The sequence below is a fragment of the Hibiscus syriacus genome, unplaced genomic scaffold, assembly GCF_006381635.1.
Source record: "Hibiscus syriacus cultivar Baekdansim isolate YM2019G1 unplaced genomic scaffold, ASM638163v2 tig00111064_pilon, whole genome shotgun sequence".
Classification (NCBI taxonomy): Eukaryota; Viridiplantae; Streptophyta; class Magnoliopsida; order Malvales; family Malvaceae; genus Hibiscus; species Hibiscus syriacus.
Window position 1 is genome coordinate 371,109 of NW_024062968.1, and position 23,741 is coordinate 394,849.

Below are 23,741 nucleotides of genomic sequence, written 5' to 3' on the forward strand. Positions count from 1 at the left end.
CCTGGTTTGCGTTTGTTGTACCCTGGTGGGTGTTAGTCTCGGCACCACAGTGGGAGAAGCCTACCTTGTGTTGGTTGTGGCCCCACGGGTAGTCTGTTGTGGGCCGACATCGCCCACAAGTTCACGTCCCGTGACAAAAATTATTTTTTAATTAAGATGTTTATTATAGTATTTATAGAGGTTGCTTGAACCACTCAACAACTTCAAGAAATCACATTAATTAAAAGGTGTTTTCTTAAGGTTTCATACATGCAAGGAATAGCTCCAAAAGCCGACGATTGATCCAGACATCTTTCAAAATTTGTTGTGTGATTCAGATGACTTCCACTAAGTACGATAATAAATACCCTAATTGGAAAAAGATATTTTTCCTACACTTTACTTGACCAAATTCTTTTCTAACACATTATTCAAACAATTTTACTCACGAAAATTCCAATCTCGTGAATTGAGAACCATTTGTCCGTGTTTGTTCAAAATCATTTTAATTTTATCTAGTAATCTCCCAATCCGATTCAGAAAGTCGCATCTCTTGTAATTTTAGATTCAACGAAGCATCTGTGATACGGATGTCCATGTCCCAAGCTATGCCTTTAGATTTGCCATCCATATTGAGCTCAAACATGGATGTGTTAGTTCACTTCTAGAACCGGGTTTAATCCACCAGGGAGCTACATAAACCGCGAAACGCGGTGGTTTAAGAATTATGTTGGGGAAATTATCCGTCCAAGTTCAAAGAAGACATTCATCAACTAGTATGAAATTTATTTCCCAGACTCAGATGAGGGAACATCATATTTCCAGCAATGCTCATGATCATAGTTCAAGTCCAGGAAGAGGGAATATGGTTTCAGCAAAAACAGGCAGCAAAACAAACCAACTAGTTGATTTATTCAACAGTCAAACTCAAATATGGAGGGACTGATTCAAAGATTTGAAGAACTCAGGAGGACCAGTGAACCCAACTGATCAAAATTTGATACAATTTATGAAGACAGAATTTGTTAAAAGTTTTAGGTGCCAATCTAAATTTTACCATTAGAACTTCTAATTTTAACACCACAAAAATAAACAAACTTGAGCCAAAAAAGAAGAATTTCATAATCTAAAAAAAGAACAGAAAACACATAATCACCATGCAGGAACATAAAATTTTAAAGAAAGAAGAAAACCCAGATGCTCAACAAGTAGACAGATTATCTATTAGTAAACTATTATAATTACATTTCACTAGAAAAAGAATTTCACCCCAATTTAAAAACACCAAAATTGATGACCAAAGTATTTTTTACAAGGACCAAAATGGAACATTTTAGAAAGTGAAGCTTTTAGAGCTTGTGGTGAGGACCAATGATTTGAGTTTAGAAGAATCTGTTGGATCATAAACTTGATCCATTATGGGAGCCTAAACCCAAACCCAAACTAAATTGATGTCATTACTTACATCATTTAATTAAAGATGTCATTGCTTACATCATTTAATTAATGATGTCATTGCTTACATCAATTTAGTTAGGTGAGAGTTAGATATTTGTTGAATTTGTAATGGTTTAAATTAGTTTATTTGTGTGGTGTAGGATTGTTCTTGAGTAGTATAAATACCCCTTCCCATTTTAGTTTTAAGCATCAAGAAAAATTAAGAGCTTCTAAGTGAGTGAAGAAGCAAAGTCTTATAAGAGTGAGTTGTAGTTCTTGTTTTTGAGTGAGAGTACTCTTGTAATATTTGTTTGAGTTTCAATAAAAGTTGTTTGTGTGAGTGTTTTATTTCCAACAAAGTGGCATCAGAGTGAGTTGGAAAGATCGAAGGTCTCGACGAGAGGAATACGACGCCGCCAGAATTTTCTCAATCTGAGTTCTGACGCACCGCCACGCACCGCCGGAAGACTGCTGCCAGAAAATCGAGTTGACTCACCGAGTTGAGCCGAGTCAGCCAAGTTGGAGCCCTTGATCGAGTTGTCCAAGTCCCTCCAAAGTTTTTTTTCATCGTTCCGGATTCATCCGTGCAATCGGATTTTACAAAATCTCATTATATTGAGAGATATGGCAAATGGTATGGCACCATTCCAAGTTCCGACACTCAACAACAACAACTACGACAATTGGAGTATCAAAATGAAGGCACTTCTTGGATCACAAGATGTGTGGGATATCATAGAGAAAGGCTATAACGAGCCTACGGATGATGATGTTTTTGCTACTCTTACACCAGATCAAAGACAACTTTGAAGGATTCAAGAAAGAGAGACAAGAAGGCTCTCTACCTCATCTATCAAGCATTAGATGATGATGGTTTTGAAAAGATTTCAAGTGCAAGCTCTAGCAAGGAAGCGTGGGAGAAGCTGCAAACCTCTTACAAAGGATCCGAGCAAGTGAAGAAGGTTCGTCTCCAAACATTAAGAGGTGAATTCGAATCCTTAAACATGAAAGCATCCGAGTCTATTTCAGATTATTTCTCAAGAGTAGTAGTTGTTTCTAATCAATTAAAAAGAAATGGTGAAAAGTTAGACGATGTGAGGATAATAGAGAAGATACTCCGTTCGTTGGATCCCAAATTTGAGCACATCGTCGTGACGATTGAAGAAACTAAAGACTTGGAAGAAATAAAGATCGAACAGCTCCAAGGATCATTGCAAGCATACGAAGAGAAGCATAAAAAGAAGCATGAGTTTACTGAGCAACTCCTCAAGCTGCAACTCAAGGATATGCATGAGAGCCAACGCAATGATAGAAACCAACGTGGCCAAGGTAGAGGTAGAGCCCATGGACGAGGTGGAAGTCGAGGTCGTGGACGAGGCTGGAATTACAACAATAACAATTCCAACAATAATTATGAGAAAGGAGAAAGCTCAACACGAGGCCGTGGAAGAATTAATCCAAACTCAAAGTATGACAAATCTCAAATTCGATGTTATAATTGTCAAAAATTTGGGCATTATGCTTCAGAATGTAGAGCTCCCAACAACAAAATTGAGGAGAAGGCCAATTACGTGGAGGAAAAGACAGATGGCAAAGAAACTCTTCTTCTAGCACGAAAGGAAACTGATGGTGGCCAAGCAAATTCCTGGTATCTTGACAGTGGTGCAAGCAATCACATGTGTGGAAGGAAATACATGTTTGTGGAGCTAGACCAGTCAGTAAGTGGAAATGTTTCGTTTGGAGATGATTCCACAATAACAGTGAAAGGGAGAGGTAACATTCTTATCCGTTTGAAAGATGGGAGACATCAATTTATTTTAAATGTCTACTATGTGCCCAATATGAAAAGTAACATTTTAAGTTTAGGGCAACTGGTAGAGAAAGGTTATGATATTCATATAAATAATTATAATCTTTCTATAAAAGATGATAAGAATAACTTCATTGCTAAAGTGCCGATGTCAAAGAATAGAATGTTCTTGATCAACATACAAAATGATGTTGCAAAGTGCCTGAAAGCTTGCTACAAAGATGCATCATGGCTTTGGCATCTTCGATTTGGGCATCTCAATTTTGGAGGTCTAGAGCTATTATCTAAGAAGGAGATGGTGAAAGGACTACCTCACATCAACCATCCTGACCAGCTCTGTGAAGGGTGTCTAGTCGGGAAACAATTCAGGAAAAACTTTCTAAAGGAGTCAGAGACAAGAGCTAAGAAGCCACTTGAGCTCATCCATACCGATGTGTGTGGACCGATCAAGCCAAGCTCTCTCGGTAACAATAACTATTTTCTTCTCTTCATTGATGATTTTTCAAGAAAAACCTGGGTATATTTCTTGAAACAGAAGTCAGAAGTTTTTGAAGTCTTCAAGAAGTTCAAAGCAGTAGTGGAGAGAGAAAGCGGTAGAAAGATCAAAGCCATGAGATCCGATCGAGGTGGAGAATTTACTTCCAAGGAGTTTCAAGAGTTCTGTGAAGCAAATGGAATTCGTCGACCAATGACAGTTCCTAGATCCCCCCAGCAAAATGGTGTGGCAGAAAGAAAGAATAGAACAATCCTCGACATGGCACGAAGCATGCTCAAAAGCAAGAAACTACCCAAAGAATTTTGGGCGGAAGCAGTATCATGTGCAGTCTACTTGTCAAATCGATCTCCAACAAGAAGTGTATGGGGAAAGACACCGCAAGAGGCATGGAGTGGAAGAAAGCCTGGCATTTCCCACTTGAGAACCTTTGGAAGTATAGCCCATGTTCACGTACCAGACGAGAGAAGAACGAAGCTTGATGATAAAAGCGAGAGTTTTATCTTCATCGGCTATGATGCTAATTCGAAGGGCTACAAGTTGTACAATCCAGACAATAAGAAGTTTGTGATTAGTCGAGATGTGGTCTTCAACGAAGAAGGAGAATGGGATTTTAACTCTCATACAGATGACTTCAATTTCTTTCCTCAGTTTGAAGAAGATGAGCAGACAATGAGGGAGCAACTAGATGAATCTCAACAAGAGCTTGCAACTCCACCCACTTCACCAACATCAACCACTCAAGGAGACTCATCACCTTCATCATCGTCAAGTGGGAGTCAAAGTGAAAGAGTTGTGCAATGCACAAGAAGCCTTAGAGATCTCTATGAGGTAACTGAACGACAAAATAATCTTACATTATTTTGTTTGTTTGCCGATTGTGAACCAGTGAGCTTTCAAGAAGCGGTACAAGAAAAGAAATGGAGAGATGCGATGGACGAAGAAATCAAGGCCATCGAGAAGAATGACACATGGGAACTTACCTCACTTCCCAAGGGACATAAGGCGATAGGTGTCAAATGGGTGTACAAACAAAGCAAAATGCCAAAGGAGAGATTGAAAGGCACAAGGCGAGGCTAGTTGCTAAAGGCTATAGTCAAAGGCTGGAATTGACTATGATGAGGTATTTGCTCCTGTTGCTCGATTAGAGACTATCAGACTAATCATTTCTTTGGAAGCTCAAAACAAGTGGAAGATACAACAGATGGATGTAAAGTCCGCCTTCCTAAATGGAGTTCTTGAAGAGGAACTTTACATTCAGCAACCATCAGGCTATGAAGTCAAAGGGCATGAAGACAAGGTGTTGAAGTTGAAGAAGGCTCTTTACTGGCTAAAACAAGCACCAAGGGCATGGAATAGCCGAATCGACAAGTACTTCCAAGAGAATGGTTTCAACAAATTTCCCTACGAGCATGCTCTATATATCAAGATCAAAGATGAAGATATTTTGATCGTGTGCCTCTACGTGGACGATTGATCTTCACTGGAAGCAACCCAAGCATGTTTAATGAATTCAAGGATGTGATGATGAAAGAATTCGAGATGACAGACATGGGGCTCATGGCGTACTACCTTGGCATTGAAGTTAAGCAACAAAATGATGGAATTTTCATTTCACAGGAAAGCTATGCAAAGGAGATACTGAAGAAGTTCAAGATGGAGAACTGTAAGCCATAAGCACACGGCAGAATACGGGATCAAGATGACCAAACATGAAGAAGGCGAAAGTGTAGATCCAACATTCTTCAAAAGTTTGGTAGGAAGTCTACGCTATCTAACTTGCACGAGACCCGATATTCTTCACGCAGTTGGATTGGTTAGTCGCTATATGGAATCCCCAACAACCACCCATTTTAAAGCTGCAAAGAGAATTCTTCGCTATCTGAAAGGTACAATTGACTTGGCTTGTTCTATTCAGTTTCTAATGATTACAAGCTTGTTGGATATAGCGACAGTGATTGGGGTGGAGACATAGATAATCGAAGGAGCACTACTGGATTCGTATTTTCATGGGAGATATTGCATTCACATGGATGTCAAAGAAACAACCGATTGTCACATTGTCCACTTGTGAAGCGGAATATGTTGCTGCTACCTCATGTGTTTGTCATACAATTTGGCTTAGAAATCTATTGAAGGAGATTGGTTTGATACAAGAAGAGCCTACCAAGGTTTGTGTCGACAACAAGTCAGCCATTGCCTTAGCGAAGAATCCAGTATTCCATGATCGAAGCAAGCACATTGATATTCGCTACCACTATATAAGGGAGTGTGTTGCAAGAAAAGATGTAGAAGTTGAATATGTGAAGTCACAAGATCAAGTTGCTGATATTTTTTACCAAGCCACTGACCAGCGAAGACTTCTTAAGATTAAGGAACCTACTAGGGGTCACGAGATCAAGTTTAAGGGAGGGTGTTGGATCATAAACTTGATCCATTATGGGAGCCTAAACCCAAACCCAAACTAAATTGATGTCATTACTTACATCATTTAATTAAAGATGTCATTGCTTACATCATTTAATTAATGATGTCATTGCTTACATCAATTTAGTTAGGTGAGAGTTAGATATTTGTTGAATTTGTAATGGTTTAAATTAGTTTATTTGTGTGGTGTAGGATTGTTCTCGAGTAGTATAAATACCCCTTCCCATTTTAGTTTTAAGCATCAAGAAAAATTAAGAGCTTCTAAGTGAGTGAAGAAGCAAAGTCTTATAAGAGTGAGTTGTAGTTCTTGTTTTTGAGTGAGAGTACTCTTGTAATATTTGTTTGAGTTTCAATAAAAGTTGTTTGTGTGAGTGTTTTATTTCCAACAGAATCAACACCCCCACCACCACGGTTGGCCCTTCGAGTAATAATTTCCATATTCTTATCAAGACTTTGCCTCACCAAACTCGTCATCATCTTCTTCCCTTCATAAGCCTCCTTCGGATGCAATGGCCAACCCATTGCCACCCTTCCCATTTGTGGTCCAGAATGAGGTCCCATCTTCGCTTGCCTTTCATCTTTAAACCACTGCAACAATTTCATTCCTCTCTTCTGAGCTAAAACGCTTCCCCACTAAGCACACTTCAATAAGCACCGGAACGATCCCGGCGCTCGACATTTTATCCCTCTGAGTCGAGCTCTGGTGAGCTAAAATCATCAGAATATAGGCCGATGATTCTTGGCATTTGGGTTTATCTTCCCATGTTAGGATCTCGATCAAGCTCTCCGGCACCATTGAACTATCTTCCATTGCCTTTTTCCCGATTAAAGTCACCACCAAATGACCTAATGCCGCAAGCGCTTTCTCCGAAAGATCTTTGAATGAAGACAGAGTCAAGAGCGTGTGGACGACTCCATTAGATACCAAAACTCCAGAATTTTGTAAAACTGCAGATAGGTTATATATAACACCGAGACAAAGTTCCATGGTTTCGAAGCTAGAAGGTGACTCGAGAATGTTGATGAGAAATTGGAGGATCTCGGGCTTGTTGAGAGAAAAATGGGTATTTGATAGAGATGATAATGATGATAAGAGTTCTGCAAAATCATGCCTTGTTTGTTCTTCCACAACGTTAATGTCTTTCGGTAACTTAGATAATATTCCGGCCTCTAGCATTAAAACCTTGTTGCTGGAAGAAAAGAGACGGGGGAAAATAATTACATAATGTTATGAAATAAGATAAATTATCTATTTCGTCTTCCACCTATAATTAAGTTAAAAAATTAACGATGATATTAACATGTCACCATAAAATAATATTATGTTAGTATTAAAGAAATAATTAAAAAATGTCACATAATCATCATCGTTATTTTCACTTAAAGAACATATTTGGATCCAGTAGTGGTTCTAAAAATATTTTTCAGGGTGAGTACACATATATTAACAACATAAATTTTTTAAATGGAATGAATACAAATAAAATTTAAGGGTGGGCACCGTCCATAAAATAAAATAACTAATTGAAGAAAACTTATATTTCAAAGAGACACCATCAGTAGCCTTCGCCACTGTTTGGGTCACCACCTATTACTTAGTTTTTACTTTGGTCACCTGACTATTTTTTTTTTTGAAAAAAAAAATATACATAACTTTAGGTTTTGATTTTGTTTTGCTCTCTCGCTTTAAAAATAAGGGGTGATATTAACATGTAATTATAAGGTAATGACACATCAATATTAAACATAATTAAAAATATCATGTCATCATCACAATAATTTTTACATCAATATTAAAAATAATTAAAAATATCATGTCATCATCACAGTAATTTTTAATAGTAGATGACCAAAACAGAACTAAAGCGTAATATTAGGTAATTAAGATTTTAAAAGAAATAATAGTTCGGTGACGAAACCAAAACAAAAATTAAATAATAGGTGGGTGACCAAATAGGTAGTTTACCCTTATTTGTTTTAAGGGCGGTTGACTAAAATAGAATTAAAACGTAATGCTAGGTATGATTTTGTAAAGTATAATAGTTGAGTGACCAAAATAAAAATTAAGTAATAGATGAATGATCAAATAAGTAGTTTATCCTATGAAATATTATGATTAACATGTGACCTATGAACAACTTTCTTTTTCATTGCAACACCTTTTCCAGATTGAAAATTAGACATACATCTTCCACGACAAGAACATGAAGAAGCTACTTACAAACATATTTAACCATTTATGATTATGTTAACTCGGATGCCATGAATTGAAAAAGAAGAAATGAAGTGGAAAAACTTACGTAAAAGTTCCACTAGCAAGCTCGATCAACGCCTTGATGGCGGCCCGATGGCGGCCGACCATGGAAACAAGCATATTTATAACTCCAAGCTCTGCCATCAGCTTCCTTGCCTTATCGTCTTCTCTAGCGAGTTTCTCGATGGCTACAGCAGCCATCTCTTTCTCTTCCCAGCTCCCAAAGTGAAGCCTCTTCACTGATTTTTGCAGCACTGCGGAACCATCGAGCTCGGTTTCTTTCTCCATAACTAGCTGACGATCTTCCGCTTCATCATCGTTGTTCTTCGTTCTTAACTTGTTTGAGTTCTCAGACGACGATGAACAGGATCGTTTTGTCGCGGCTTTGGACTGCAAATACCTCTGGATTTTTTTAAAGAAGGAAAGTAACCAATTAGAACATGAAGAAGTAGACATCATTAGAGTTTGAGAGGGAGACAAATTAGAAATGGACAACTGTTTCTAAGGGCTGATTGAGAAACTTAAAGAGAAGAGGATATATAAGGGTGACTAAGACAGAAGACGGGAAAAAATTATTAGATGAATCCGTCTTATTATCTGTGATCCTAACTAATTAATAATAATTTTTCATATATTTTTTAGGATAAATTTTTTTTACATGTAAATAAAAAATAATTTTAAAATTGAAGATTCATTAAATAAGTTGTCGGAGAAAGAAAGGGAACTTCTCTGTCACAAAAGAATAATATTAATTGTGCAGGGAAGCACTGACAGATAAAGAGGCAACAAATTTCGCTGCTTAATTATTAACCTTTGAATATCTTTATCTCTTTTATAGTGAGGATTTAGTTTATTTAATTATTCAGGTGTGATTTGCTCATGACTTACAATGTTTAAAATACAATTATTACTAGCCTTAACTAATATGATTAATAATTAAATAAATTCTTTATTTAACATTAAGGGACACCATAGTGTAATTGTTTGAAAAAGTAACTACTACTTTAGTAACCTAAAAATTCAAATTATTCTGACTTGTTTGGCAAAACCAACGTAATTAAAACTTAATTTCTCATTTCATGTTTTAATATATAAGTTTAAATTCTAAATAATCTTAATTATTATAAACGAAAGTCACCTTAAACCCAACAAAATAACTACACCGATGGGGCTTGTAATAACTCGACTGGAATCGCCGTGGCCGGAGGTTTCATCAGGAACGACAAAAGGGAAAAGGTATCTGGGTTCATGATAAATATTGAAAAATCAACAAGCTAAACGGCAGGATTATGGAGTATTAAACAGGGACTCATCATTGTTAGATCTCTAAAAGTGAGGAATTTGATTGTGGAAGTTGATGGGAGAGAAGCCATAGATGTATTGCACGGAGAGGACTCGGGAAACCTGCAACATATGAGCGTAGGAAGAGACTACATCGAACTGAAGGAAGAAGGCTGCGTAAAGGAAATAAAGCACATTTGGAGAGAAGGCAATAGGTATGCCGATCGACTTACCAAGTTGGCCCTCGATAAACAAGAGGGTGAACAAAGTTTACTTGAACAAACCATCGAGCTTATCCCTTTGATTCAGGCAGACACTAGCAGTGTACGTAGAAACTCTAAGAATGTAAATGAAACGATACCGTTTCATCCTTTGTACCAAAAAAATAATTTTAAATATTTAAATAAATATTTGACAATAAAATTACCAACAAAAATTAAATTATGAGAATTGAAAAAATGTTATAAATATATATTATATATCATGAAATAATAATAATAATAATTCTAATGTGTGAACTAATAATAGCAAGATCCATAAAGATTTGAAGAGAGTAATTGTATATTTTACTAGTTCTCATGTCCGTATTGAAGAGTATAATTTAAAAATTTTAATTACATCTAATTCAACCAGATCCATAAATTAGAGTAATTATTTAAATATATTATAAATGTTCAATTATATTTAGTTACATTCAAAATCAATTATACAATAAATGTTCGAATGCACACTGATTGATACTTTTAAAGTTACATTCTAATAATAATAATTTGCACATTGCTACTAATCGTATATTGCTACTAATCGTATAATTTTTCGATTAAGCTAAGGTGATTAATATTACTTATTTAACAATGGACACTCAATCGTCCTATTGCACTGTAGGTGCTCAAACCCGTAACTTTTAAGAACAACAACAATTTCTTTAACCAATGAGGTAAGTTAGTCTGTACTACTAATCATATATTTTTAAAGTATAATGGCACAAAATGCGTAACAATTTGTTTTCGAGTGCGCAGGGCACAAACGTCTCTTAGTGCACCCACTTAATTAGGCTAATCTCCAAATTTGACCTCTCTTTTTGGTGCTCCATCCATTACTTAAGTCTCTCAAAGCTTTACCGGAAAATAAGAAGAAAACGAAAAAGATTGGTGGAATGGCTTAATGGGTTGCCTACAAAATTCCATCTCAGAATCCACTAAGAAAATCCCTATCACAATCTGTTCAACCACATACATGGAATTTTCCCGCCTGCCAAACAGGAACCTTCCAACCATCTCCTGTATGGCCAAATTAATTATCATTTTTCACTTTCTGCAAATCTTTATATTGGCCATGAGAATCACCCCAAGATTGAACAAATCACATAGGTGTCGATTTCCACATGGCAAAATCAGCTACTAATATTAATGGACATCATATTCCCATCCACTGAATTCGATATATTCAACAGCAGCAGGATTAGCAAAGGGGATAAATATGATATTGTTGGATGATTATGTCATCCACCGTACCGAGGTAAAAGAAAAGTGCAAAAGCCACTTCTTCTAAAGACCCTTTATGCAAGACTTTGAGGTGGCAAAGACTTCAAATGTCTTGTTTTAGCAACTGTTGCTTTTTCTGCCCTCCAATTGAATATTCTTTATGAAGCAGCTGCGAAATCTGAGAAACTAGAGCTTGTTTTGGCCAATGAAGACCAACAAATATTAAAGATAGTATAGTAGCAGTGTGTTAGCACATGTTGGATCCCTCTTTAATTGGAGAGGTTCTAGAAAATTCTAGAGCTTTCTGAAGAAGTGTAGAATTTTCTAGAACATTCCGAAGAACTCTAGAGAAGTGTAGAACTCTCTAGAAGCTTGTGGAAGAGTGTGGAATCCTCTGGAATATTTTGGAGATGTGTGGAACCTTATGGAAGAGTATGGAAGAATATGAAAGGGAGTGGAAGAGTGTAGAGCTTCTTAGAGTGTGTGAAGCATTCTAGATAATTAATCTCCACCCTTGGATGTAAGTAATCTCCACCACTCATTGTGGAGGTGGAGTAGTATAAATAGGGGTGAGAGACTTCATTCCTAACTATCGAAGAATCCAAAAATACTAAGAGAGTCAACTTCTTAGAGTGAGAACTAGACAGTTAGAGAGCCTCTTTGAGAGAGAAGAGAGATATCTTGGGAAGTCTTTATCCTCAAGTTTGAGTGAGCCACTAAGTGTGAGTTAAATTTTGTGAATAAATCCTTGTAATCCTACTATTCTTTTGTATAGTGGAAGAATATCCAAATTGGAGAATTATACTCTTGTGCTCTCTTTACTATCCTTAATTTCTAAGTGTGTATCTTAACTTCACGAAGCAGGAAATACCATTATTTCCAATAGTGGTATCAGAGTCAGGTTCATCCGTAGCCGTAATTAGCTCGTGCATTTCAAGATGGAGGATAACCGTCGCTCATGATGGAGACATGTTCAAGCTCACAACCAATAACTACTCATATTGGAAGCCGATGATAGAGGACCACCTGTACTGTAAGGATTTGCATGAGCCCATCATCTACAAAGACAAGGTAGAAGGCAAGAGTGATGCTCAATAGGAGCTACTAAATCAGAAGGTTGTTGCTATGATCTGTAAGCACATTGATAAAACCATCTTTGAGCATGTTTCTACTTATACAAATGCTTATGAATTATGGACAAAGCTTGAGTCCATGATTCAAAAGAAAACGCCTCGTAACAAAGCCAATTTAGTTCGACGATTGGTGAAATTGGAGTATAAGGATGGTCAAAGTATGATTGAGAACTTAAATAATTTCAAGGGGCTCGTAAATCAATTAACAAAAACCAAGATGAAAATTGATGATGAGTTGCAAGCCCTTCTACTCCTTAGTTCCTTACCGAAAAGTTAGGATACACTCGTTACACTTAGTAATTCAGCTCCGGAAGAAAATCTCTTTATGCATACCATTAGTGATAGCCTCCTCGGTGAAAAAGTAAGGAGAATGGAATGACGTGAGTTTATTCATCCTGAAGCTAATATTATTGAGAATTAGGGTATGAATGAAACTTGTGGACGTAGCAAAAGTCGAGATCTACATCAATCCCGAGGTAGATCCAAGTCACGCTCGAAGATTACATACTACTACTGTGGAAGGATGGGGAATAAGGAAATGGAATGTCGATCCTTCAAGAGAGACCAGAAGGTCGGTAATGTTAAACCAGACCAAAATCAACCCAACGAAGAAGCAAGAAGAGAATAGTACTATTGTCATAGTATCAAAAGAATATCTGCTATATTTCATTGATGAAGGTAATATCCTAAACATTGCTTATGATGATAGCTCTTGGATATTCGATTATGGTGCTTCCTTCCATGTTACTCCACATGGAAGCTTCTTCTTATCCTACCGAAGCTATGACTTTGGTACAGTGTAAATGGGAAATCAAGACAAGAGCAAGATCGTCGGGATAGGAGACATCATCCTTACGACAAGCATTGGATGCAAGCTTATCTTAAAAGATGTGAGGCATTTTCTGGCCATGCGCCTCAATCTTATCTTTGCTGGGAAGCTAGATGATACTGGTATGATAAATTACATCGGTGAAGGAAATTGGAAACTCGCCAAAGGAAGCCTAATAATGGCTCGAGGAAAGAATGGATAGTCATTGTACGTGATGCACGCTAAGCTCTACAAAGGAGAGGTAAACATCATCATTGAAGATGTGGAGATATGGCATAAACGACTTGGGCACATCAGTGAGAAGGGTCTTCACATGCTCACTTGGAAACAACTTCTTACTACTGTGAAAGGTAAACCACTTGATCATTGTGCTCACTGTTTAGCTGGAATACAACACAAAGTTTCTTTCCAAACATCTTCTCCGCCCACAAGGAGAAAAAAACATCCTAGACCTCATACACATCGACATGTGTTCGATGTCTGAGAGATCAATTAGTGGTACATTATACTTTGTCACCTTCATTGATGATCATTCAAGGAAGGTGTGGATGCACCTGTTAAAATCAAATGATCAAGTGATTGATGCATTCAAAGAACTCCATACCCTAGTGGAGCGTGAGACCGGACGAAAGATCAAGTGTGTACGATCTGACAATGGAGGTGAGTATAGAGGTCTTTTTGAAGCATATTGCAAGAAATATGACATTATACTATATAGGACTCCACCCAAGACACAACAATTGAATGGACTAGCTAAGAGAATGAATAAACTATTGAAAAAAGTGTTCGATGTGTGCTCTCTCATGCTAAGTTAGCCAAATCATATTGGGGATAAGCTATAATTGTTGTGGTTGACATTGTCAACCTCACACCATCAGTTCACTTGAACGGGGGCATCCTAGAAGAAATCTGGATGGGAAAAAGGGCTTCATACAATCATATCAAAGTATTCGGGTGTAGGGAATTTGTTCACATACCCAAAGATGAGAGAGCCAAGCTTGACGTAAAGACGAAGGAATGTATCTACCTTCGTTCACCTAAGATGTTGATTCTTCGAAGACAAACAATCGTAATAAGAGAGGCCAAGATTGAGAAGCAGTAAGAACACCGAACCTACTCGTGATAGATCAAAGAGATTTTTATGGTTATCCCAAGAGATATACATTGAGAATGTGTTGGTAAGATTCAATATGCACAAATCAAAGTCGGTTAACACACCACTTACTGGACACTTCAAGCTGAGTTTGAAGTAGAGTCCCATAAGTGAAAACGAAATGGAGGAAATGAAGAAAATTCCATACTCATCTATATTAGGCATTCTCATATATACAATGATATGCACAAGACCATATATCGCCAATACAGTTGGAGTCGTGAGTCGCTTCTTGATCAACCTAGGGAATGAACATTGGGTTGTAGCCAAATGGATCCCCTGATATCTACGTGGAACTTCCAAAAGGTGTTAATGCTTTGGAAAATGAAAAACCTGTGTTGGAATGATACACAGATGCAGACTTGGCCGGTGATATTGATTTAAGAAAATCAATATCGGGATACCTAACTACTTTTGCGGGAGGTTGTCTAAGGATAATCAAAGCTGCAAAAGTGTGTTGCGTTGTCCACTATTGAGGCAGAGTACATCACAGCTACTGAAGCTTGCAAAGAGATATTGTGGATGAAGAATCTATTGCTGGAGCTGGGAATAGATAAAGAAAGGTATGTCTTAAAGTGTGACAATCAAAGTGCAATTTATCTGGCAAATAATTCAATATTGCATTCATGCACAAAACACATAGACACTAGATATCATTGGATCCGAGAAGATCTCGAAGAAAAGTAAATACATCTTGACAAGGTTCACACATATGAGAACTGGTCAGTCATGATGACCAAGGTAATACCGAAAAATAAGTTCGAAGATTACTGTCAAGGTGTCGACTTGCTACTACCTCTCAATTAAGTTGAGAGGGGGAGATTTATTGGATCCCTCCTTAATTAGAGAGGTTCTAGAAAATTCTAGAGATTTTTAGAGAAGTGTAGAATTTTCAAGAATATTCTGGTTAACTCTAAAGAAGTGTAAAACTCTATAGAAGCTTGTGGAAGAGTGTGAAATCATATGGAATATTCTGGAGATGTGTGGAACCTTATGGAAAAGTATGGAAGAATATGGAAGGGAGTGGAAGTGTGTAGAGCTTCTTAGAGTGTGTGGAGCATTTTAGATAATTAATCTCCACCCTTGGATGTAAGTAATCTCCACCATTCATTGTGGAGGTAGAGTAGTATAAATAGGGGTGAGAGACTTCATTCCTAACTATCCAAAAATCAAAAAATACTAAGAGAGTCCACTTATTAGAGTGAAAAACTAGAGAGTTAGAGAGCCTCTTTGAGAGAGAAGAGAGATAGCTTGAGAAGTCTTTATCCTAAAGCTTAAGCGAGCCACCAAGTGTGAGTTAATTTTTTTTGAAAACATCCTTGTAATCCTACTATTCTTTTGTATAGTGGAAGAATATCCAAATTGGAGAATTATACTCTTGTGCTCTCTTTACTATCCTTAATCTCTAAGTGACTATATTAACTTCACGAAGCAAAAAAGACCATTATTCCCAACAACACACAATATAACAAGTATCAACAATATTCTAGTGTTAGCATAGAAGCTCGTAGTCGTGGACAAGTGACACTACAATGCCAATTATGTAGCAAATTTGGTCATTAAGTAAATAAGTGTTGGCATCATTTTGACCAATCTTTTTTTGGGGTTTTATCTAGCAAGAGATATGCCTAATGCTCATATTGTTGTGCTTGATAGTGAGTGTAATGCTTATATCAGTAACATGCATGGACATGTATATGTTGTGTAACACCCCCAACCCGTATCCGACCCGGATACGAGTCCGAAGTGTCACATTGACTTTTCAAACATTTATTCGTATAAAATAGTGAGTAAATAAAAAAAACTTTAATAACATTTAACTTATTCAAAACGTTTACAAAATATATCAGAGTTCATACAATTTATATCTTTAGACTACATGCCAACTACACTCTATATAAAGTACATATATTTTCTGATCTGACATTTGGTAAGGAGAACTGACCTGTCTTGCTCCGCATTACTCTTTACTCTTCTCGAAACCTACGTGTGAAACAATCACACGCTAAGTCGAAGACTTAGTGAGGCATAAAGAAACACATCTAATTGAATTTATACCCACTAATCATGCATGACTGTTTTATGCTATCAAATTATACCACTCATTTACATATACATCAACATATATTCGTGCATATTATGTAACAGATACCATTACCCCTATCACAGATATATCATATCATGCACACATCATATCACAAATCATATACATATATCACATACCTTGTTCTCATATCACCAATATCCATACTTGTAAGAATATTACTTTAACATTCATGAATTTGTATTAATGAGTTTCTTGGCCCATGATATCATATTGAGAACCTAAGGTATCTGAGTATTGTGAGGTTGTGCACTATGCTGTCACCACAGCTCGTATAAATGCACCGAAGTGCCGCGTAGAATTGCATCGTAGTGCCATATAATGATGTCCATAAGGACCACATAGAATTCCTTAAGAATCATATACATATGCTAGGGATCATATATGTGTCTCACCAGACTTCACACATGTTCCAAAGAATATATATATATCCCGAAGGACCGCGTAGAATATTGTCCCGAAGGACCGCATAGAATATTGTCCCGAATGATCGCGTAGACCCTCTACTCTTGGCATGCCAACTATACCCCTAGCTCTCAAGACACATAACATGGGCATTTTCTTTTATGCTTATCATTTCACATAACACATAGTTCAATTACTCATAGAACATTTTCATATGAGTCACACATTTACATGTCACATAGCTTATATACTTTCTCACGTAGTTACATAGATCCCTATCATATAACATATATCACAAAGTGCACATAATCACACATATCATATCATATAGCTTGGATCATTTCTCAGATATTCATATAAACATACATATCATATCTTGTTCACATATGATCATATATGCTTCATATAACACATAGAACACTTTCTCCTAGCTTATATCAATTTTCAGAGTTCTTCCATATTACCTGATGACATATATCATATAGATATATAATAACGGATATCATATTATCTACCTTATGCTCTATTTCATTGTATTCCCATAGATTATCAATTATGCTGTATTTCTAAACATATATCATTTAATAGTATTTTTGTTTAGGTACTAATTTAATCTCTTTACTTAATTCAATTTCATATATTCATTATAATCTTTTCATATAGCTCCATTATACTAATTCTCATAATAAATCATACCATTATGTAGTTGTCCAACTCATGTTTCCATTATGCATATACTGTTACCTAGTTCATATCACTTCTTATAAACTCACTTTCATCGTATTTTCCTATTATTACATATTTTATCTCATAACCATGTATCCACATAGTCTTATATTGCATTATCATATTACAGATACTTGTTCTCCTATGACCCTTAATAAACATATATTTATATTTCCCTACGTCTCTCAACTTATCTTCTATATTCCTATAATTTCATAACTTATTTTTATATCATTTTCCCTTTTTATTCACATAAACCATCTATTTATTTAGTTCAATTTCTCATGACTTCCATAATACTCTTTAATAAAACTTTGTAGCTCTTCACTATAATACATAAACTATAGTTTCCTTTAATTTATCAATCTTCCCTATATTACTTATGTATCCTTATTTATGCCTTCGAATTCATACTATTCTCTTAGAGTCTCCTAACATTTCTCGTATAATCCCTTATACCATATCATATAACTTGATTATCTTATTCTCTCATGTTCATTTCATTTCTTATGACTCTATCATATAACTTATCTCATGTTCTCCATTATTACATATTAAAGTCTTACATACATCATATAGCATATACAAAGCATATCATTATCTTTAGTCATGCATACATACAATCAATGTAATACAGATAATCACATATAATTATAAACCACACAATCATGTCCATGACTTCATGCATATTACTCTAGGAAATAGACTCATCGCAAGTCTTATTTCCATTAAACACTACATATCACTAGTATGCACTCACCTTGCCTCACTAGTCAATTTCAATCTCTTATCTTTCCCTTGATCGATCTTACTTGCCAAATGTTCCGGAATTGCTTTACACGCAGAATCTACATAAATGTACATTTTGAGGCAATCATTAGATACCTACACCTTGTAATTGGATACTGGCAACTTAAACGAACTTATTAAACCAATATGCACATTTTTCCTTTAGGGGGAATCGGTTCCCTACTATGGGGGTATCGATTCCCTAATAACATTCTGGAAATGTTGTTCGTTTGAAGGGGTATCGGTTCCCCTTGAATGGGTACCGATTCCCCTTGCCCAGAAATCATATTTTCAACCCGAAAATTACTTCATTTCCTCTCAAACACTTCATATATCTCCCCTTTTCATTCTTAACTCTAGTACACATACTTAAACCAATCTATATTCATTTATTTCATCTTAAACCTCAAAATCTATCTTCCATATGAGATTCAAAATCATACCAAATTTTCAATGTGTTTCTAATTCCAATTCTAACACTTCATACTTCTTAATTAGATTGATGACAAGTCAAATTTATCCATAAAACTCAAACCATACCATATCAAAATTTCATCTTAAAACTCATATTGCAAATTCCTTCATAATTCCTTTATCTTATTGTTTAAATCCCGCATAAGCTTTCCTTAAGCTTATTTAATACCCAAAGAATCAAAATTAAGCTTAAAACTCAAGAATTAACCAACTGAAATTAAACTTACCTTTGCCTTGCTCTCCCACGTATGAAGAAGAAGAAAGGAGAAGAGAACTCTGGATGTTTCTCACATATCCCACGTTTATATTACCTTTAAAAGGAATATAAAAATCTTTCTGGTCAAATGACCATTTAACCCTTCATTTCCTTTAATAATTACTAAATAACCTTCATCATATATATATCCAATAATAATTGAACTATTTCATTCTTATACTTTAGTCAGCAAATTCTGATACTTTACAATTTGGTCACTAACCCGGTATTGAGGATGTTACAAATCTCCCCTCCTTTTAAGAAAATTCGTCCTCGAATTTTCACTGAACATCTTAATAAGAACATATCTTCTAATGTTCTTATGTTGCTTCCCTGACTTATTCTTTCTTGTCATCATCAGAAACTTACTTTTCAATCCTTTAGTTTTCCGACTATCTTTTTCGTTTATACATTCATCCTCTGTTGCTTATAATATCAACAATAACCAGTAATACTAATCCATTGTTGTCTTTTCTCTCATTCGACTATGCATTTTTCCTTTGACCTTTCTAAAATTCCATATAATGTCACTCATCACGTTGACAGTACATCCATCTCATCACTCTATATCATAAATTCATCTCTAAATACTTTATAATAATCAAATTCATTTTCCATCATCATTTAACCAAGAATACGACCTTAAATCTTCTTAAATACGATTCAACCTACACTTTAAAGAATCTTTTTCACATCACCTTGCACACTTGTCTTATTTCTATATCAAAATTGTCATCTGTACTTTCATATTTATCGTATCTGATCCTTTAAATCAATCCCTCTCATTTCTTTATTCCTTATTCCTTATACCTAAATCATATATTTCCTTTCATGTTCACATAATCTTGTCTTATCACTTATACTCATCTTTATGTACCAATCTTCATTGCATCCTCCTTACTCTGATAACCCATTTCTTATACATAACTTCATTCTTTATCCTTTCTTATACTTGTATTTTCCTTCCTGAAGGTTCCATGCAAATACTTATCTCTGTTTCTACATCATAGCTATCTGCTCAGAATATACAACTATATTCAAATTCACATCATAATCAATTAACTCCACTATATCTTTCCTCCAATCTTATAACTCTAGCACCTTTACTCTGACAGCTAGATAATAACATTCGTTCAATCTAGGGCACAAGCCCTATTATACCAATCATATACATCCTTTCCAATCTAAATTATCTCAACATTCGCTTACTCAACTTATCAATTTCACATCTATTCTCATACATCCTGAAATTTCTTTTGCTCAAACTTAACATTCTGACTTCCTGTGTCCTATAATCTGATCATCGATATACACATTCTCAAACTCTTCTTATCAATCCTCAACTTTACTTAAATATACAAATTCTTACTTCCTTTTCCTTTACTATACCATATTACTATGATCCAAATATGCAACTATATCCAGATCCATTGCAGATCTGGTTATCATATCCTTACAATATCTTATAATCTTATAATTCCAATACATTTTTATCACATACTCTAGTTAGCCAATGCTAACTCTTTCCATCTCTACTGCAAACCCTTATCATAAACATACTCTTGTTTATGCGCAATACTATCACTTCGTTTCAAACTCATAAGCTCTGACTTTATACATCTTATACACTTGTCACTGATGCACTTATCCTTTAGTTCTTCTATACGTACTCATCACGTCATTAGATCTTTTTAACATTCTTATGGTGACACCCGTTCACCATATTCTATCTTATCCACATAATAGCAAAACTACTCTATATCGTTTTTCCGATTCCAAACGATGAAAACTTTCTATCATTATTCAAATATGATTTCAGCTTTCTGAAATCAACTTTTGATCTTACTAGGCATTTCCTGAGGTGTCCGCTCTTCATCCTGCCTGGCCAGGGCAGGTGAATAGCTATCACAATCAGGAATATCACCTTTCTCTTACTTCGAAATTATCACGATCGGATTTCTACTGTATTAAACTGTTCTTATTCTATTAGCAAGACAACATACTCCTTACACTATCAGATCAGAAATTTTTCAATCTAGGTTGGCATGTACACCTTTTATGACACTTTGGACTTCGGTTTATGCCGAGAATCGGCTAAACCATAGCTCTGATACCATTAAATGTAACACCCCCAACCCGTATCCGACCCAGATACGAGTCCGAAGTGTCACATTGACTTTTCAAACATTTATTCGTATAAAATAGTGAGTAAATAAAAAAAAACTTTGATAACATTCAACTTATTCAAAACGTTTACAAAATATATCAGAGTTCATACAATTTATATCTTTAGACTACATGCCAACTACACTCTATATAAAGTATATATATTTTCTGATCTGACATTTGGTAAGGAGAACTGACCTGTCTTGCTCCGCATTACTCTTTACTCTTCTCGAAACCTACGTGTGAAACAATCACACGCTAAGTCGAAGACTTAGTGAGGCATAAAGAAACACATCTAATTGAATTTATACCCACTAATCATGCATGACTGTTTTATGCTATCAAATTATACCACTCATTTACATATACATCAACATATATTCGTGCATATTATGTAACAGATACCATTACCCCTATCACAGATATATCATATCATGCACACATCATATCACAAATCATATACATATATCACATACCTTGTTCTCATATCACCAATATCCATACTTGTAAGAATATTACTTTAACATTCATGAATTTGTATTAATGAGTTTCTTGGCCCATGATATCATATTGAGAACCTAAGGTATCTGAGTATTGTGAGGTTGTGCACTATACTGTCACCACAGCTCGTATAAATGCACCGAAGTGCCGCATAGAATTGCACCGTAGTGCCATATAATGATGTCCATAAGGACCACATAGAATTCCTTAAGAATCATATACATATGCTAGGGATCATATATGTGTCTCACCAGACTTCACACATGTTCCAAAGAATATATATATATCCCGAAAGACCGCGTAGAATATTGTCCCGAAGGACCGCATAGAATATTGTCCCGAAGGACCGCGTAGACCCTCTACTCTTGGCATGCCAACTATACCCCTAGCTCTCAAGACACATAACATGGGCATTTTCTTTTATGCTTATCATTTCCATAACACATAGTTCAATTACTCATAGAACATTTCATATGAGTCACATTTACATGTCACATTGCTTATATACTTTCTCACGTAGTTACATAGACCCATATCATATAACATATATCACAAAGTGCACATAATCACACATATCATATCATATAGCTTGGATCATTTCTCAGATATTCATATAAACATACATATCATATCTTGTTCACATATGATCATATATGCTTCATATAACACATAGAACACTTTCTCCTAGCTTATATCAATTTTCAGAGTTCTTCCATATTACCTGATGACATATATCATATAGATATATAATAACGGATATCATATTATCTACCTTATGCTCTATTTCATTGTATTCCCATAGATTATCAATTATGCTGTATTTCTAAACATATATCATTTAATAGTATTTTTGTTTAGGTACTAATTTAATCTCTTTACTTAATTCAATTTCATATATTCATTATAATCTTTTCATATAGCTCCATTATACTAATTCTCATAATAAATCATACCACTAGGTACTTGTCCAACTCATGTTTCCATTATGCATATACTGTTACCCATGTTTACCTAGTTCATATCACTTCTTATAAACTCACTTTCATCGTATTTTCCTATTATTACATATTTTATCTCATAACCATGTATCCACATAGTCTTATATTTCATTATAATATTACAGATACTTGTTCTCCTATGACCCTTAATAAACATATATTTCTATTTCCCTACGTCTCTCAACTTATCTTCTATATTCCTATAATTTCATAACTTATTTTATATCATTTTCCCTTTTTATTCACATAAACCATCTATTTATTTAGTTCAATTTCTCATGACTTCCATAATACTCTTTAATAAAACTTTGTAGCTCTTCACTATAATACATAAACTATAGTTTCCTTTAATTTATCAATCTTCCCTATATTACTTATGTATCCTTATTTATGCCTTCGAATTCATACTATTCTCTTAGAGTCTCCTAACATTTCTCGTATAATCCCTTATACCATATCATATAACTTATACTTGATTATCTTATTCTCTCATGTTCATTTCATTTCTTATGACTCTATCATATAACTTATCTCATGTTCTTCCATTATTACATATTAAAGTCTTACATACATCATATAGCATATACAAAGCATATCATTATCTTTAGTCATGCATACATACAATCAATGTAATACAGATAATCACATATAATTATAACCACACATAATCATGTCCATGACTTCATGCATATTACTCTAGGAAATAGACTCATCGCAAGCCTTATTTCCATTAAACACTACATATCACTAGTATGCACTCACCTTGCCTCACTAGTCAATTTCAATCTCTTATCTTTCCCTTGATCGATCTTACTTGCCAAATGTTCCGGAATTGCTTTACCGCGCAGAATCTACATAAATGTACATTTTGAGGCAATCATTAGATACCTACACCTTGTAATTGGATACTAGCAACTTAAACGAACTTATTAAACCAATATGCACATTTTTCCTTTAGGGGGAATCGGTTCCCTACTATGGGGGTATCGATTCCCTAATAACATTCTGGAAATGTTGTTCGTTTGAAGGGGTATCGGTTCCC

General features: G+C 35.4%; 1 pseudogene; it reads right to left on the reverse strand.

Annotated features, from left to right (window-relative positions):
• Window positions 1-1,312: 1,312 nt before the first annotated feature.
• LOC120151657 lies at window positions 1,313-8,856 on the reverse strand (annotated as a pseudogene).
• Between the last annotated feature and the right edge of the window lie 14,885 nt (window positions 8,857-23,741).